Source organism: Cupressus sempervirens, chromosome 10 (genome assembly GCF_028749045.1).
Source record: "Cupressus sempervirens isolate cs-2001-9-10 chromosome 10, ASM2874904v1, whole genome shotgun sequence".
Taxonomy (NCBI): domain Eukaryota; kingdom Viridiplantae; phylum Streptophyta; class Pinopsida; order Cupressales; family Cupressaceae; genus Cupressus; species Cupressus sempervirens.
In genome coordinates, this window is record NC_143127.1 from 847154719 (window position 1) to 847173723 (window position 19005).

Sequence of the window (19005 nt, forward strand, 5' to 3'; positions counted from 1 at the left end):
ATAGCTTCGGTCTATAACTCAAGACATAGCTTCCATACACCCATATCCTTCCTATGGTATATCTTGAAACTAGATAGTAGGCATTTATGCACTTCTCTACTTCCTAGTCACACCCTTCCTTCCTTGATTGTACCCTTTCTTCTATGTGGACTACTAAAGATCAAATAAAACATTAGCTTGAGATGCCTTCTTTCTAAGTAAATGATCAAATCATTATTTGGGACAATGATTTTTTTTTCTCCCTTAATGGCTTCAACCACAACATGGGTACCACCCTACCTCTACCACAATATATGATAGTGTCTATATGCACTAGCTTCCTCACACATATCCCATGGTATGGTCTATAAGTTTTACATAATTAAAATTTCATTTAGTCAATGTTAATCCCCTTTACTTCTTTTTAATCAATGCATTCTATGGATGAAGACATGGATGCCTAGAATACTTCTACACTTTCTCTATGTGCTCTTCTCACTACATACTTTTGGACCACAAGAAAATGGCATGTCTGTATAAAGAAATTGTTTACAGCTTGGATCAATCCACCTCTTTAACTTTTTGGCATGAACTCATCTGCATCACTTCCCCAATATTTGGGTCATTGTACATTAATATTATGTTTACATTAACACTCACACCTCATGATCCCTATTCTAGGTGGGTATAATATTAGCATTTCATTCAACATTGTCCCAATAATTTTAAGTTTTCCTAAAACATTTCATGGTAAGACTATCATGTCTACATATTACAATGGTTTTTTCATGTTTTTAGTCTCAAACATTTTTTCTCACAAGTTAGAAGAAAACAAATGCTATGCTTTTCCTTAGGTTGAACTCGATTGGCAACATAAATATTACTATGCTAATTCTTTTTACAAAAACATATATTATGTTTTACTCTATGGCCAAAGCATGTGGATATATGATCCTAACAAAGGAGCATAGGAAAGAGTAAATAATGTTAGAGAAAGTGTTGATGATTTTTCATCATTAATAGTGGTGCTTGTAGTCAATGGCTTCCAGACAATCTTCCCATATACCACAGTACACCTTATGAGGATTTTGATGCCTTGGACTCAATTCTAGAATATTAATTCTCCATAATTCTGAACTAAATAGAAAGGTATAGCTGAAAACATCAGTGTCTTTAACATCCATTCCTTACCTAATGGCCTTGACTTGTACTAACAATATTCAAAGATATGTTAATGTCATTTCAGACTGGGTCTCAATGATTGATATTTGTATCATAGCCTTGTAAAATCATTTGATCTTCTAATGATATGGAATATTATCTTTAAAACATTTGGTCTCATTGACCCCCCTTTCTAAAAAGAAAAAATCCATTTAAAATAAAACATACTATCCTAAAAAGCCATATGTTGAACATAGGAGTTGGGTCTCATGGTGGTCCAAGTAATTTTTTTTTTGTTTACAAATAATTGTACCCTTAAAATGATTCAATGAGCAGCCAAAATTGGTTATAATTGAGTTCAACCCTTACTACATCAATAAAATATCAATTAAAACTTACTTTACCACTTGTCTACAAACTGCCAATTTTGTGTCACGAGGTCCTCTGACTGGCTTTAAAACCTAACTGAGCTTTGAAATCAAACCTATTGATTCTTTGTTCTATATTTTATTATATTGTCAAATTTCATCTCATGACGACATCTAGGTCAAAAGATATTGACCATCAAATTTGCCTTCTCAAAACTGCATGGAAGAAAACATGTTAGAAAATAATAAATCACATTTGGTTTTAGCTTTGAAAATAGGACAAACTAATACTTGAGGAAATGAAACCTGGGGCATTTTTTCATTGTAAAAAGGAGAGTATAAATCAATTATTTGGGCTCATGATGAATAAAAGGGTGCATTTTGCAAGTGATCAAAGTGGGGTACTTGGATTTGCAGAATTGGAAACAATGGCAGAAAATTGATTCTTGCAAAAGGAATGGACCTAGGAAAATGTGCAGACAGATTCATCAAGACTTACAAACTAAAAAACTCAAAGAATATTTAGATTAGAATTAAATGGTACAATCCATTTGATCTCACCTATCATAGATTCAAAGTTATGACATCCTGAACAGGGGTGTTGATCAATTTGCACTTTATGATACCAATAAAACTTTAGAAATTGCATATGGAATCACATTTAAAAACTAATCAAATGGATTCATCATAAGCTCAAATATTAAACATAAAAATCATTTTAGCTCTAGAGTGAAATGAAAAATGAATATTCTCATTTTGGTTAATAGGTTCAAAGTTATAACTAGTCAAACAAGGCCTCCCAAAATTATGAACAATTTACATTAGCATGACAACAGTAAACAATTGACTTTGAGGGATTCAAAACCTAATGAAAACATGTCAAAATGACTTGAAATTTGAAATCTATGTTCTCTAATATGCATACTAAATATTCCAAAGGTGGTGAGTCATGAAACATTACTAGGTGTGAGATATTCAAATGTAAACTAGGCCTCATGTCATTGTTTAACACGTCCAAAAATGTAGATTTGAACTTTGCTCAAAATGAGACTTCACAAAGTGACTTGAAATGATAATTTATCTTCATGGGATACATAGATATGTTGAATTCAAGGTGTTATTGACATTAGACACATCTTAGGCCTCGAAAGGACACTCATGTGCACATGCATAAAAATGTGCTCATAGGGCTCAAAAGCTTGGAATGATACTCAAATTGGGAAGGTGATTTTGAGTCCCAACACAAAGTAAGAAAGCATAATTCTTACTCCTTCCAATATTGAAATAGGTTAAATTTTTCTTCATGTTCTATTCATTCTTCTTGTGCATACCCCTTCCTTGTGACTTCACCATTCTTATCTAACTTTGTTTCTATACAACCACTTGATTCCAATCACATTCTTGTCCTATAGTATGGGAACTTGAGTCCATGTCTTGTTCTTCTCAGTTTATTTTGATCTCTTTATTCATGGTTTTAGTGCAATTCTTATTTTCTAAGGCATCTTTCACTATCTTAGGTTCATGCATACTCAAAAAATATGTATCATTTCTCATCTTGTTTCTTGTCATTGGTCCAACTTCTTAATCTCCAATAACTTTTTCAGTAGGGTGATGTATTTTGACATACTTTCAAAATCTTGGTTCTCATCATCTTTCCTCATTAGGTATGTCAACTTTAGAATCACTATGTACAATTTTTGTGTCAAGTAATTTAGCATCTTTCTCATGTACACTTATCTTAGAATCAAAATGTGCCTTAGCTTCTATCTATAACTCGGTTCATGAATAAAATTCAACATTCATTGTATGGGACACAGTAGTTAGTGAAACTTGCTTATGATTTACAACTTGGTTTACAACATTTTCATCAATAGACACACCTTCATAAAAGTATATCAATTATTTGTAATACTCAGGTTCCTTCATAGGTTTGATTATATGTACTCTTTATTTTCATCAAGCTCTATGTTTTCACTTTCCACAACTTCATTAGTGTTAGTATTGAAACACTTATAAGATATACTTCTTGTGGAATAGCCAAGTAATATACCTTCTTCTCTCTTAGCATGTAATTTACCATTCCTAAAATCCTTAAGAATGTAGCACTTGCTTCCAAATACCTTAGAATATTTTCCATTGGGTGAGTATTCATACAATAATTCAAAAGGTGTTGAGTGAGCACCTTTCTTGGCTTGAACAGAGTTCAAGGTATAGGTAACTCTACTTACAACTAATCTTGAATATTTCAAAGAAACATTCTTCTCCATCATGATTTTCCTAGAATAGTCCATTATAGATATGTTTCTCCTTTCAGTAATTCCATTTTGTGGACGAGTCCTAGGTGCATAAGTCTATCTTTTGATTCCTCTATCATTATAGAAAATTTCAAACTCATTTGATGTAAATTCTCCACTTCTATCAAATCGTAGACATTTCAAGTGTTTTCCTATCTCCTTCTCAACTCTAGATAAGTACCACTTAAACATTTGGAAAGCATCAATTTTTTTTTGACAAACATAACTGTCGTCATACTAGATTAATCATCAACAAAAAGAATAATATACATATCACATTTGTATCTTTTCACAACAATTGATCCATAAAAATTAGTATGAACAATATCTTGAATTTATTTAGAGGTGTATGTCTTACTTTTAAAACTATATTTCATCAACTTTCTTAATTGACATTGTTTACATATCATATTGTCAAGTTTCTTCAGCTTAGGAAAACTCTTACTCTTTTTGTGTTACTGATACTGACTAAGTTATCAAAGTTAACATGACATAGCCTCTTCTACCATAACCACACATCACTGAATTCTATAACAAGACAATTAGCATCATTCATATCAAGATAAAATAGATTACCTCTAGTCTGATTACCTTTCCCAATTAGTTTCCCATTAATGTCATAGATCTTTGCTATCTTATTCTCAAACTCAACTTTACAACTTGAACTATTCAGTTGTGACACACTCAACAAGTTCTAAATAAGTCCTTCTACATAGTAATAATTGTCACACATGATCTTCTCTTTGAGTTTGATTGATCCATTTTCTTTTATCTGATAGGGTGCATAATTACCAAACATTACACTATTTCTATCATAATAATTAAGGGTAATGAACTTACTTTTATATCCAACCATGTGATGTTAACATCCACTATCAATGATCCATCTGTCACTCTTGTTCACATAAGATGCTAGTGCAATTTCCTCATCCTCATCAAAATCATCCTTCATTGCAACATTCATTACTTCATTATCATGGTCATCAAATCCATCTTTGGTTTCCTCTTTTGAAATGTAGCAAGACTTCTTGCCTTTGTCTTTATAATATTTATTGTCCTCATCACTTTTTCTTATGTATTTGTCTCCGCTTCTATTGTTCTTCTTCTTTGGATTTCCAGTAGCAATATGACCAACCTCATTGCAATTAAAACACATGACAGTTAACCTACCTTTGAATTTATCTTTGCCTCTATGAAATTTTCTTGCTAACAATACTTCAAGTTGTTCTACATCCTCCTCATCTTTATCACTACCACTAGAAATACATTTGACCTTTCTTCTTCTCTTTAGGTTCTATTAATGAGTTTAGATTTGAAATTAGATTCAACATTCTTGGATTTGAAGTTATCATAATTAGAGAGTTTAAAGGAATTGAGCCAACCTATCAAACCTTCAAGGGATAGATTAGTACTAGGTATACATCTTAATTCTTGTATGAAAGAAACTCTAATAGCATAGATGGGCAAAAATGTCCTCAATACTTTTCTCAACATAGTATCATTATCAATGATATTATTAGCTCCTCTAACAAAATTAACAATATCTATTATTCTAGAGAAATATTGAACAATGTTCTCACCTACTTGTGTCCTCATGTGATCGAACTTACCTCTTAGACTTTCAGATTTGGCTGTCAAAATATTTTTATCTCCTCCATAAATGGTGTGAAGAGAATCCCACATCTTTTTGTTCACTTTTACAATCCTTGATGTCATCAAACTCAAAATAACTTAAGATAGATGCAATCTCCAACATTGTCTAATTGTGTTTTTTCTTCTTTTTCAGATCCTCAGTAGTTAGGCCTCTAATAGTGTCAACTTTCTTAGTGGTGATGGTAGATCATGTGTGGTCTTTGAGACCTCTTAGGTGTAGCTTCACTAGACTTTTCCATGCATGGAAGTTATCCTTGTTAAGATTGGGTACCTCTCTTTTAGATATTTTGAACTTTTTCTTCTAATATCATCAAGCTAGTCTTCTTAAGCACTATGGCTCTGATACCAATTGTTAGAATTTTTTAGAATAACTGAGTGGGGAAGGGGGGAGGGATAAATCAGTTATTCAAGGTCCAAATGTACAAATAAAATTTTTTAATGCTTAGTAGACCCATATCCATAAAATCTCATCATGCATGTATCTATTAGATTCTACAATACTTAAACTTTGTAGGTTGTACTATCCTAGGTCAAAACAACTTTATAGAAATGAAAACATGAAACAACATAGGAACATTCACAAAATTTGACACAATGATTTTATGCGGAAACCTAATTTGGGAAAACCACCAATAACATGCTACTAATTCTCACTCTTCTAAAGTAATGCTCTGTGAAAGGCTAACCCTGTTAAATGTTACAATACACATTGTTAAGTGTGACCCGGTTAAATGATTTCAATCACCCTATTTGGAGTAAGCCTTGTTATAGGACTTTAGATCATTCCATTAGAATGTCACCCAGTTAAATGAATTACAAATGACTATTAGGTCAACTTGAATCCAAAGGATTTACCCTAGATTGATATAATGATTAGAAAGTAATAGTAAGGCTTGATTTGATAACAAATCATAACTTACTTGCAAATTACATATATTTGTTTCACTCCTCCATCTTGCTTGGCATTCACACACTTCAGCTTTGATAACTTATTCACCCTTCAAGAATTCATACTCTTAAGCATTCTTTCTTTGCATGGCAAGTATAGTCACCTCTGTGTGGCCACTGAATGAATAAATACCCTAGACTCCTTATCTTGCTTAGGTTCTTGCACATGACAACATTTTCTTTTCAAAAACTATATCTATAAATAGATAATTAAGATCTTTTCCACTTATCCACAATTGTCCATTTTAGGGCTAGGTAGGATTAGGTAGGATACAATGAATCTACCCACTTTTCTATTTGCTTCCTCTAGAAAATTCTTCTATAATCTTCCAAGAATTTGTCTCAAAATGATTTTCCTTGAAATCCATACCACTAGCTCATCTTAGTTATCTTCCACACACTTCACACAATTCATGAAAAAAAAATAGTAGGCTCAATTTTTTCAAATCTTTGATTTAACATATTCACTGGTACTCAACATCAATGTGTTGTGATTCAATCAACACTAGTCCATTTAGAAAACACTAGAGTTTACTGATGCTTAACATCAACTAAAATTTAGTCAACATACACCAACAATCACTCGGCTCACACAATTTTTTATCTTTTCTTGGTTCCTCCTATTTTTCACTCAGCTTCCACTAATTTCTTCTTGACTTGCATTGACTACGCATTAGGTCCCAAGAGACACTTTTCTTACTTGATCTTCTTCCAATCTTAACTTGAGTAATGTTTCTTTACATACTTTAAGGAGATAAACAAAAAACTATACTCTCAATGTCTTTCATGGACTTAGTGCTTCTTTTACATACCAAATTATTGACCAAATGTATATAATCTTTGATGTTACACATAATGTCATATCTTTACCAGTTTGTGTATGTCAAGCTTAATTGGGTGATGAAGATAGTTTCTTGTGTCTATCGAGTGTTCTAATGTTTTTTGAGTTCAGAAGATAATGTCTATGGAGTTCACTTAGGTGTCAAAGAGAAGTTAGCAGAAGTTGAGTTTTAACTGAGCTCACTCAATTAATGAAAGAAAGTTGGATGGAACTAGTGCTAACTGAGTTCACTCAGCTGCCAAAGGAAGTTTGTGAAGATACATTGTTAAACGAGTTCACTTGGTTATCAGAGGAAAATTAGTTTTGAGTTAGTGTCTACCAATCAAGTTCATCTAACGAAGGATTTTAGATTATTTTGGCATATTGAGTTTAATTGATATTTTTGTTGGTTCTAGCCAAATGAGGTGATTGAATATTAATTATTCTAAGTTATATTCAAGCCAACTTGACAATGTCTATGGTATAAGTATAAGGTCAAGTTGAGGATTAGAAGTGTGTAAGTGGACAGAAGAATAAGAGATTCTTAGAGGAAGAAAATTAGAAAGATAAGAAGAATATCCTTGAGGAGCTACAAAGATACATTTGATTAGGAAGGATCAAGTATTCAAGCTAGAATTGAGATAAGTATAAGGTTAGGTTGATGATTGAAAGTGTGTAAGTGGATGAAGAATAAGAGGTTCTTAGAGGAAGTGAATTAGAAGGATAAACAAAATATCATTGGGGAGCTACAAAGATACATTAAATTAGGAAGGAAAAAGTATTCAAGCCAGAATTGAGATCTGAAATCAAAAATACTATTGCATCAAAAATTAGGTCATATCATTGTTACTCTCTAACCATTGTAGTAGTGTGCTAAATCTCTTAACAGAGTTGGCTTAACAACTATTTTTAAATCCTATAACAAGGTGGAATTTCTAGATTGAAGCGTTTAAAGACCTCTAAAAAGCCACTCCTTTTAGAGTGATTAAATCCTCTAACATGGTCACACCTAATAGTGTGTTTTTTAACCTTTAATAGGGTTGGCTCCTAATAGGGCTCACTTCATAAGAGTAAAAATCGGTAACTAGTTGCAATTGTGTTTTTTCTCAAATTGGGTTTCCACACCAAATCTTAATCATAGATAATATCATAACTTACAACATATTGTTAGTGTTAACAGAGTAACAATAGTTTCAATATAGTTTATCTTTTCTACTAACATCTAAGGGATTTGGGATTTATTTTTGTGGTAATTGATTCACTCCTCCCCTCTTAGTTACTCCTTTTATATTTCCAACACCAAATAATTGAATATTTCTCTAGGTTCTATTGTTATTTCCCCTTTTCAAATCCTCTTCATCAATCAACTAAATGATAGCTTTCAGACCAAAAAGAAATTGTCTCAATAGTAGGTAGCATGTTTGACATCATTGACAAAATGATGATTTTTCCATTATAGCTTCTTCTATTCAAAAAAATCTTATATCAACATAAGGTTCTCAAAATATTGTTAAAGAGGAATTTCATAGATGTAATTAAAATTTTCAGGAAAAGTTATACAAAATTTATTCTACCTTATTTATGTTATTTTTGGTTGGTATATAATTGCATTGTGTCTTGTTCTCTATATATACCTAAGATTACATTACAAGGAGATATGAAACTTGATGTTGATTTTTAAATGGAGTCCATAGTTCATGATATCATTATTTTTATATTCTATATCAATTCTCTTATTTTTGAATTTTTTTTTATGATTACTATGTCTACACGCTTTCTTGAGTTTTATTTTCATAGATTTATCGAGGTCTTTAAATAGTCATTCTCATCGAAGGAGGAGCTAGATTTTTTTTGGTACAATTGGTTATATTATGTGTGTTGTGTATCAGAAGACATCATTATATGAAAGACAACTATTGCTCATGATGTCATTTAAAAAATAATTTTAGTAATTGATTTTTTAGAAGTTCAGGTGATGATGTTCAAAACTTAATGATCTATAAGTTACAGAGATGGGAAAACTTGGCCTTCTAATTACTACACTTATAAATTATAGTTTATTATAATTTTCTATTTAATGGTGATTTAAAGGTTTTATTTTTTCTTTATGGTCCATTTCCATATAATAAACATGAACATTTGTAGAAGAGTAGTAAGTTATTATATTATTAAATGAAATAATGATAGTATTTTGCTACTTTTATTTGCTAATTTCTTTAGATATGTGGGTCAAGGAATGAAGATCTTATAACATCATCATTTTTTGGATTGGCCAACTTAAGTTCAAGGATCAAGTGATGAAAAAATTGTTGATGTTTTGAGATATCCAGAGGTACAAGGTATAAAATCTCTTTATTATTTACAAGCATTATAAGCATGGATGTCTTATTTGAAGTAGTGTACCTTAAAATAATATTAATAATTATAATTATAATTATAATAATAATAATTATAATAATAATAATTATTATAATTATTATTAGTATTATTATTGTGGGAGATGTCACCACAAGTAAAGAGTTAGAAAGTCTTGAAGCTAGATTTGATGATGAATTCTTCAAGGACAAATCATGCATTCTAGCAACAAATAATTTGTATGAAATTAGAAAGATTATAATAAAGTGATAAAATAGAAGAAGTTATTGTTAAAAACAATTATTCAATTGTATATTGTCATTGATGTTACTCAAAGGTTACACTCTTACTAAATACTAGTAGTAGTAACCGACCTCATAAGACTCTAGTATCACCCCAGAAAAAGTCTAGAAGAAGCCAAGCTTAGTGATCAAATGCAAATTGAGATAGGTCAATTACTAAATCAATTTAGTTACCCAAGTGGCTCAATGTAAGATGAGTTAGGTCAATTACGGATGAATTTAGTTCTAACTGAGCAACTCAGTTTCAATATCAGTTGACCTACAACAATACAATTTTGTTTATTACTTTCTTTATGTAAGCCGACCTAGTGGATGTTAATTATTTATTTGTAGAAGTATTCAAGGTGACTTGACATTGGCTTTCATATATATATGACGTACAAGTTATGGATTGAAATATGGAAGTTGTGGAAGAAGATAAGATGCAAATAAAGAAGGATGTCTAATTAAGAGAAGAACATCCAACGAGATGCAAAGATTATTCTAATCAGGGAGGATATAGATGATATGCCAAAAAAAAAATCTAAATCTAGAAATTAGTTGCTTCATTAACAAAGTCAATCAGTTTTACTCTCTAACAATTGTAGTAGTGAAGAAATTTCTTAACAGAGTTGACTTAACAGTCATTTTGTATATCCTCTAACAAGGTGGCATTTCTATATTAAAGTGTCTTAAGAACTCTAAAAAGGTCACTCCTAATAGGGTGATTCAAATCCTTTAATAAGGTCACACCTAATACTTTGTTCTATAACCTTTAATAGGGTTGGCTCTTCATTGGGCTCACTTTAGAAGAGTGAAAAAAATTAACTAGTTGTATTGTTGGTTTTCCCAAATTGCATTTCCACATTAAAACTTAGTGTCTCACAAATTCATGTTATTTTCTTACTTATTTATCTTTCTACAACTAAGTTACCAAAGGTTAATACACATTAATATATTAATATTTCTCTGTTAAATAAGTTATAGTGAATATCTAGTTCTAACTGAGCTATGTAAGGATTTGAGTGAATCAGTAATTTGTATTGACATCTAAGGGGTTTGAGATTGTTTTAGTGGTAGTTGATTCACCCCTCCCCTCTTAGTTAATATTTCCAAATATAGTGAGAGAATCAAAGAAAATATGAGTGCAATCAGAGCTATAGGAGGAAAAATCAATGACATGAAAATAGGAAAAAAGGTATTAAGAGCTCTTCTTTCTATTTATAGAATTATAGTTTCATCGATTCATTAGATGAGTTGTGATCCCAAAAATAATATTACTTTGGATGCACTAGTGGTAAGGTTAACAACTTTTGAGTTGGATAACTTTGATAACTATATTCCTAGATCTTGGAACATAGAATCAACATTGAAATCCAAACTAAATCTTGGTAGAAAGGGAAAAAAATCAAAAGGAAAAAAATTTGATAGTGAAGAAGAAAAATCAGATGATGACCTAGAAGCTATTTAAGCCCTGTATGCAAGAAGGTTACTAAGGAAAAGGTAAATATAAAGGAAAAATTCTACTAATTTGTTTCGCTTCTAAAGAAGTTGGTCACCTTTTTGCAAAGTGTCCAAATAATAAAAGAGAATCTGATAGGAAATTTAACAAGTTCAGAAGAAAGAAAGGTTTCAAAAGCTACAAAGACTACAAAGACAAAGGTAAGAAATCATGCTATATTGCTAAAGATTGTGATCGTGATGATGAAGATGAAATGGTATATATTTCTATTAAAGATGAGTTAGATGATGATGATAATGAAAACATAGAACTTATTTATCATGTTAGGAAGAATGACATATGGATAATAGATAATGGTTGTTATCATCACATTACTGGTAATAAAACCAAGTTTGAAGACTTGGAGCACTATGATAGTAGAAGTGTTAAATTTGGAAACAATGAACCATGCTATGTGAAGGGAAATAGATGCATTCCATTGACTAATGAACTCAAATGTGACAATTCTTATTGGGTTGAAGGACTAAGCCATAATCTTCTAAGTGTGGCACAACTAAACAACATTGGATACAAGGTAGAATTCATGAATGGGAAGTCTAGGCTTTTAGGTGATAAAGGAAACCTAGTTGGAACTGACAATCAAGCAAAATGTAATCTATCCTTTCTAGATCTTGATCACTAAAATTTCATGCTTTTAGGAAAAAGTAGAGTAAACTTGGCTATGAAATAAAATAATGTGTCATGTAAAATTTGACAATCTCATTACTATAAGTAAGAATAGAAGAGTAAGAGTTATTCCAAATCTAAAAAACCTGAAATGACCATATGCAAACAATGTCATATTGGAAAGATGGGTAAAACTAGCTTTAAAAAGTAAAAATTGCAATACTAAAGAAGTCTTGGAACTAGTTCATATAGATCTTTGTTGACAAATAGACATAGAAATCTACAGTGGAGATATATATTTCATTTTGTTTGTTGATGATTATTCTAGGATGATGATAGTATTGGAAATATAATATAGAGGGGATGGGGTGAATTAGGAACCAATAAAATTTTAAACTTAATTCACAAATTAAACTATAATGACATAATTTGATCTAGTTTCATGTATGAAAGAATGAAAGCAATATAAAAAATTGACACAATATTTGTAACCGAGAAACCTTCCAAATAGAAAGTAAAACTGGGGCGGGGATGATATCCACAAGCTTTATGACTGTAGTATAAATTTAGCTTGTTAAGGCTTATAATTGGTCACTTCTGATGACTATCCCTGTTAGGAGAAATAAGTATTATTAGTTCCACCTTGTTAAAGGACTTTTAAACATACAATGACATATGCACTCTATTAGGAGATTCAGAATAAGATTGTTATGTCCACCTTGTTACATGATTTGATCGATGCACCTACTAGGATGAACCTGTGATTGATCTTTGATCTGGAAGTTTGATTTGTTCAATGAAATTCCTTGAATTATAATGACCACCTAGATATGATAGATAAATCTCTACTTTACCTTATATTGCTTGTAGCCTTCTTCAATTTGCACTCATCTACTTCTTACTTTTTCACAATCTTATTACATTTGGATATGATACAATGTATTTAATATATATCAATCCACTTAATTACCTTTTAGAGTTAGCTAAAATACCAAACTCATCATAATTCACAAAGAAGACCTACTACTTTAACTCAAGTTTTGAAGAAAACTTAGTGATGTTCTGTGTAATGTCCCCACTTCTTAGGACAAAATTTACCTATAGAAATTATGAGAAATATAGACTATTAAAATCAATTCTAGTGATTGACAACTAGGGATTACAATATTTCTACACATCTTTGAGGATCCCTTAATTTGGCTTTCAAACCATCTGGGAGGATCCCCTGTGTTCATGAGGAAAAGCCTTTGATTATTTGGCCTTCTTTCCTGAAACTACCTTTCAAGTTAGGCTTGATAATCATCTAGGAAGACCCTCTAGGTTCCTTAGAATGTTCCTATATTAGTCAACCACCATCCTTCAAAGATTCTATCATTAAGGTCTACTAGGTTTGTCTATCAAACTTGCTACAATTCTCATATCTATGTCAACTATTTTTCTTACAATTCTTGGTTTGATAATCTAATCTACATATTTTTATTCCTATGATCTAATTTCTTACTACACTATAACAATTACTAATTATTAGAATATTCTACCTATACTCTTAAGAGATTTTACATTTCATTTTTATAATCTAAATTGATAATAATAATACTATTATCATAAATTGAAAATAATAATAATAATATTACTATGCATTAGTAATCGTACTATTATAAAATATACAGACATATAACTAATAAAGATTTCTTTCTATCCTAACCTTGTACATACTTACCTTAACTGATGGCCATAGAATTGTCTACACTCTAATCTGGCAATTGAATTGACTCCCCATTTGCTATACTTGGTACATCTCTCCAGTGAAGGTTTGATGTCCTTCTTGATCATTTAAATGGGAATCGTTGTACACCATCCTTGCTATTTGACAATTGTATATGATGTGGCTCATACCTCCATGTCATCATTTCCAATTATGTCTTTCCAATAATGTTGATGGGTTTATGTATGCTCTATGCATCTCTAGCTATGTGCCCCCAAATATCTTTTATATAACCTCATTTATATGCAACAAGGGACATGGGTCATGATCGATACGTTGTGGACCCTCCCTATCAATATCCTTAATCATTTACTATTGACTTATAGTCATTACTTATATATTTATTAGTTAATTAATAAATTCAATTAGAATTTTCATTTTATCATTTAATTATAACTAATGTAAACATTATTTTACACTCAATGGATTTATTAATGGTGGATTGATAATCATTATATAGGCTAGTTATAACTATGCAATATTCCTATATTTTTATCAATGATATTTTATAACTAATAATTATTTATTTAGTTACTACTAAATAATTGTAAGATTTAATCATATAGTAAATTTTTATATTTATTTTAAAGATCTAGGATTAGGATATTGCATTTTGACACTCGACAAACACTATCAATAGCTGACAGACTTTGGTACTTGGTTGACATTGAAGCTCAGTCCATACTAATCACTTAGAGTAGTATGAACTCAGTCAACACTATATGACTCAGTGAACACTAATAAACTATATAGATACTAAATTACTTGGTTTACACTGCATGGGTGGGTCAACAGTGAATTCACTTTGTTAACATTATGATCTCAGTAGACACTAACATAATTGGTTAACACTAAAGTACTCAGTTAACACTAAGATCTTTATCACTTGTACTAGAAAGCTTACTAGACTTTTCTATGCATGGGTAATACTATAAATGATCTTAGATGCTTGGTAGATTCTATGAAGCTCATCATGAATAGTAGTCTAATTGATTAGTTTGGTAGCAACTAAAACACTTGGTTAACATTGCTAGAAGTATGGTAAGTGATGTAGTAACTATAGATCTCAGTAGTAATGAAACCAACTAAGTGTTAAGTCACTAATAGAAAAATTGACCTTAATGTTAACAATCTACCCCTTTGGCATTATAGAAAAACACTTATCATACCAAAAGTATGAATTCTAAAAATTATAAGTCAAAATCCCCTTATTAATAATTTGAATCTTAAACTCAATCTTGACTGATGTCTATTATCATAGCTTGGTAATTATTGACATATTAGTCAAATTTTCTATTAGTGACACACACTTATTTAGTTGTCACTAAGTTTTAAAGTTGCTACTAAGTCCTTTGGACAAATCCCAATGGTTACCGAGTAGATTCAGTTAGTGTAAAGTCCAACAGTTTAAATTGTGCATTTTAGTATATGCTGAGCTTATTAGTGGTTACTAAGCATTGTAATACTTACTGAGTCTATAGTTCATGTGATGCAAAGCCAATGTTAATCGTGCTACTCTATGCTAACCAAGTGATTCAGTGTTTGCTGAGTTGTACAATATCTACTGAGTCACTAGTGTTATCAAGTTCAAGACTACTTGAAAGTAATAAATATGGACCGAGATTCTATGTCTATCGAGTGTATGACAATGCCAACCATTAAGAGTAGATGTCAAGTATCAGAACCTCACCGAGTTAGTCTTTAGAACCCGAGTGTCTTCATGTGGGCTAACTTTCTAATATTTGTGTTAACTTGTATCATGGCCAACTTTGTTATTATGAAATTTGGATTGGTATATATATGTAATGTATTGTACCATATCAATGTATCAAAAAATGTGAATGTGGATGCAAAAGTTCAAGTTATGAATGTAGTAGAAGAAGGGTGAATTGTAAAGGCCATAACAACATAAGGAGCAATAGAGACATATCTATCACAGAAAGTGATTAGTACACAAAGGAATCTCTTTTAGCAAACCTAGTTGCGAATCAAAGATCTACTACTACTTCATCCTAATAGGTGAACTAGTCAAAATCCTTTAACAAGTTAGACCTAATAGTCTTTCATAAATCTCTTTACCGAGTGCATTCTTCACTGTATGTTTGTAAATCCTCTCACAAGGTGGACCTAGTAGTCCAAATTGCTCCTAATAAGCCAGATCATCAGAAGTGATCAACATAAGCCTTAACAACCCAACTTTAAGTTGCACTACTAAAGTTTTTGGGTATCATCCACACCCCAATTTTACTTTCTATTTGGATGCTTTGATGTTTTTAGTTTTTCATGCATGCAATTAAGATCATATTACTAATTGGTTTATTAGATTAAGAGTTGAAATTGTTAAAGTTTTAGAAGTTCTTGATTCACCCCTCCCCTCTTAGTAACTTAGCATAGTCTTGAATATTTCCAACAATTGGCATCAGATCTATGTGGTTCTTAGGAGAAAGTTTAACAAATTGAACAAAGATCAAGGATATGGAGATATTCAGACTTGACAAAGCTATTGACATTGAAAAGTTGGATCTAGAAATGACCATTGCCCAACTCAAGAATGCTAAGGAGCAACTTTCCCCATCCCTGAAAAGAAGAAAGGAACTTGCAAATCAAATGAATGATCATCTCTACATTGAAGAAATAATTGAAGATTGTCACCCTTCAAGTAGCTCAAATTAAGAAAATGATGCAATAAAGGAACTACTAGAGAAGAATGGTTCTCTACAAGAAGAAGTGAGGAAACTAAGAAGAGAGAAAAAGATTCAATTAGTAAGGTTATGTGAAGTCTTGGAACAAAGAAAAAAAATAAAAGAAGAGATAGATGGAAGGAACAATGAAATCCAAAACTAATCCCTTTAGCAAGTTGACCTTATTGATCAGCTCTCAAATGTAAATGAGAAAATCATGAGCCTAAGATTTGAAAATAAAAGAATGAGGAATGATCTAAATTTTGATAGGAAAATCAATGAAAGAATGAAAAATGATCTGAAATCTGAAAGACAAATCAACGAAAGATTGAGGAATGATATAAACTATGAAAAGAAAATCAATGAGAAAATGATGAAATCTCAAGCAGACATGAATCAATTGAATGAGCAAAACCTCTATAGGAAAAAAGGAAAAGTAGGAATTCGATACAAAGAAGAAGGTGAATCCTCCAAACAATGTGCTCAAAAGAATCAAAGACCTACTTGCAATCATTGTGGTAAGTTAAGTCATACATCAAGCAAATGTTGGAGCAATAGATAAGCATAATTTAATGAAAAGTGCTACAATTGCAATCAACATGGTCATAGGGCTAATGAATGCAAAGAGAAACAAAGATTTGAAGAAAATTGTCATAAATGTAAGAAACATGGACACAAGGTATAATCATGCAAAACCAATACATTAAATTCTACAGAGAAAATTGTGAAAGTAATATTTGGTTAGGACTACAATATTTGGTGTAGATGTCATTATTGTGGATAATTTGGACACATTGGTATGAATCGTATTAAACATCATATGAGGAAAAGAGATACCACCAAAAGATGTTTCATTTGTATAGAACTTTGTCATCTTGCTAAGAATTGCATGAATACTAGCAGAATTGAAGATGAAAAGAAGGAAAAGGTTGATAGTATCTAAAAGAAAATGAGACAACAATGGGTTCCTAATCTACTGAGGATGCTGGTCTGAGCAATGATGGTCAAGTCTCTCAAGAATTGAGTGAATCTACCATTTCTAATGAATTTCTCAAGGGAGAACTAGAACCAAGCTATCAAATAAGACATCCAAATTAGTTCTAGTTGAAAGGTGAAAAAAATACAAATCTATATACAATATACAAAGGGATCACTGAGCAAGACTAGTATCAGTTATTATTGAGTTACCTTCTCTACCAAGTAAGGTCAGGTCATAGAGTCTACCGAGAAAGGTTGGGAGTAATAAAGACACCTATGGGTACTGAGTTGTAAAGATGTCATTGAGTATTAAATGCCATGTAGTGGATGATAGTCTATCAAAATATCTACTTTCATACCAGACATTAATGGAAATTTTTTATCAAAAGGCATGGAATCAAATTCATTTCTTACCCTGAATTTTCAAACGCCATTGTAAAGAGTGATTGTTAGTGTGATCAAAGCAACTTGAAAAATTTTCTAGAAAAAGTTTTTTGAAGTTCTCTCAATCTACCAAGTGAAAATGGCATCCAATAGTAGCAAGGTCAAGTGAAGATGTGACATGTTGGTTCATGGAGTTGAATGGAAGGCACCAAATTTCAAACTCACTCACACAATTTTTGAAACCCTAGATCCAAGCAGAGCTCAATCCCAAATTCCTTCTAAGGTACTTCTTGTCAATGACATTCATACTCATTTAAAATGTACTATTCAAGATATTGGTACACTAGAAATGGATGATACACTAGGTTAGCTATGTGTGAATGGAGCCTTAAAACCTAAGCACCAACATCCAAAAACCAAAGGTGTCAAACATATCTCTCATATGCCTAAGAATTTCAAATCAAATGGATTAGGTTTATCATTAGCCAGGTGTAGAATAGGTAGTTGTGATTAGAACAACCGATTCTGATAACAAAGAAGATGATTCATCAAATCACTATCCTCCCTATGCTACCTAAAGCCAAAATGACAAAAACCCTAGGTTGGGCAATGTTGGAGAAGAAAACCCTAGCTAAATGGGATGGTAGAGGAATGAAAATTAGTAGTGTCACTGGTGTAAAATTAAAATTTGGAATTCATGTTATTACACACAAGATATATAGTTCAAGCCAACTAAATAATGTGTCATGTGAAGCTGTGGATTTTGCATACAAGCTGGTTAAGAACAACTTGTCATATGACCTTGCTGACCTATTGTTGAGATAGTTCAACAAAAACATGGAAAGCATAAGACCGTCAAAGAACAACCCTTGCACATTTGGTTCATTGTTAACTTGCCTATTCATTTATGTATACAAGTTCTTCCCTTCTAAAGGCACTATAGTTTGGAGAAAAGATGTGCATGTGCTTTACCAAATAAATATTTATATTTCCCAGATGGGTAAAACTACAACCGTATCATGGAAAACTACTTTGATGTATTCAGGGAGAAAATGAACAATAGGTTCAAGATTCCAAAGAAGTTAGTTGATGATTATAAGGATGATGTATGCTTCATGGTGGACAATTACAAGGTGTATATTCAAGTAGTTAAGCCTAGAATTGTGTGGGTGAAACCTCTTGGCTATGAAGTGAATATTGATGAAATGAA